This window comes from Orycteropus afer, unplaced genomic scaffold, assembly GCF_000298275.1.
Source record: "Orycteropus afer afer isolate SDZICR_OR568_19922 unplaced genomic scaffold, OryAfe1.0 scaffold00052, whole genome shotgun sequence".
NCBI classification, from domain to species: Eukaryota; Metazoa; Chordata; class Mammalia; order Tubulidentata; family Orycteropodidae; genus Orycteropus; species Orycteropus afer.
In genome coordinates, this window is record NW_006921639.1 from 13,202,748 (window position 1) to 13,204,268 (window position 1,521).

At 48.8% G+C, this 1,521-nt stretch overlaps 1 protein-coding gene across 1 annotated transcript in view; it reads left to right on the top strand.

Moving 5' to 3' along the window:
• The window catches only part of KCNMA1 (potassium calcium-activated channel subfamily M alpha 1), a 1,147,148-nt gene that overhangs the window by 205,920 nt on the left and 939,707 nt on the right, over positions 1-1,521 (top strand). The window lies entirely within an intron of this gene.

Consider the following 1,521-nt stretch of genomic DNA (forward strand, 5'->3'; position numbering starts at 1 on the left):
CCTTCTGCCTGGAGGGGAGAAAGATGGGAAGGAGTGGGTGGTCCCTGCAAGTTGAGCAGGCATCCCAGCTCCTGGTTGGAGGTAGCTGGGAGGGGCTGGCTGTCCACACTGGGCTAAAGAGAAATGACCTGTAAGCTGAGAGGGTGGCCAAGCTGTCCCTTTTTGTAAGTGGAAAATAGTTCAAGTGAAGTGTCAGCAAATGGGCTGTGTCCCTACAACACCAGGCCTGGGGGAAGCAGTGGCAACTTTGCTCCTGAACCGGGAGCAGTGTCCTCTCCACTCCTGCTGCTTCTGGGGGACATAGACACTTGGATTCAAGGAACATGAGGGCTGCTGCACCTTCCGGGACCAAGGTGCTGTCCCTGGTTTGGTTCATGGGTACTAGATCTGCTCAAGAGTCTTGGACTGAAGCTGGGCAGTGGTAGGTGGCCAAGGCAGCTTCAGCCAGCTCATCTGACATTAGCCTCTTTGCTCAGAAGAGGCTTTGAAACTTAGCCTATCAACAGCCCCAGGTGGTGGTGATGCTGGCCTGGCCCCTCAGTGCCTCTGTCCTACCTCCTGCTAGGGCCCTGCTTCTCCTCTTGCCCCTATTATCCATCTCTGCACAAGAGCCACAGGCATCTTGTAAAAAATGTATGGAGTTGGATCCCATGAACTTGCTAATATTTGACCCTTTTTATCTAAATAGTATCAGTTTCATATAGTTTCACCTAATATATAGGATTAAATTCCCTCCACTGCCCTCCCTCCCATTAAATATTTCTGTTGCTTGCCATCGGACTTAGAATTCAGTACAAGGTATACATGACCTGGCCCCCTGCCTGCTTCTCCAACCCCGTCTGATACTTCACTTCTGCTCCCTGTGTTCCATCCGCCTCCTTTCTTTCTATTCCTCCACCAGCCTGGTTCCTGGCACAGAGCCTCTGCATACACACCTTCCTTGTCTGGAAGTGTGTGTGCATACACACTACACATGTTCACACATGTACACACCATGCACACAACATATGTGTGTGCATGCATAACACTGCACACTGTATGTACACACACCCATAAACCTTGATTTATTGTCACTTCCTTAGGACAGTCCCCTCAGTCATCCTAGCCAAGTCACTGCTCCCTGCTTCTTGCCTTCCTAGCACTTGCCACTGTTTGTAATTACATAATTTTTTGTGGTTTTGCTTTTTCATTGATTCTTTGCACAAGAGTGAGTCTCATGAGGGCACTGACCCCATGTGACTGGCTCTGCATTGTGTTCCCAATGGTTACCAATGCCGTGTAGGTGCTGGTAAAATGGGGAGGGAGTAGTAGCATCAGAACCTAACTTTAGGATGGTGATGGTGGTGGTGGTGGTAATGTCAAGATCAGCTCAAGGCTAATCTTTAAGAGGTGAAGGTCCTCCACCTTCCAATCTTTTTTTTTTTTTTTTCAAATCAATTCTGAAACCAGTTGTCCCTCCCACAGCATTCTACTTCTTTGCTGGGTACCATAGCCATTGCAATGGCCACATAGAACTCACAG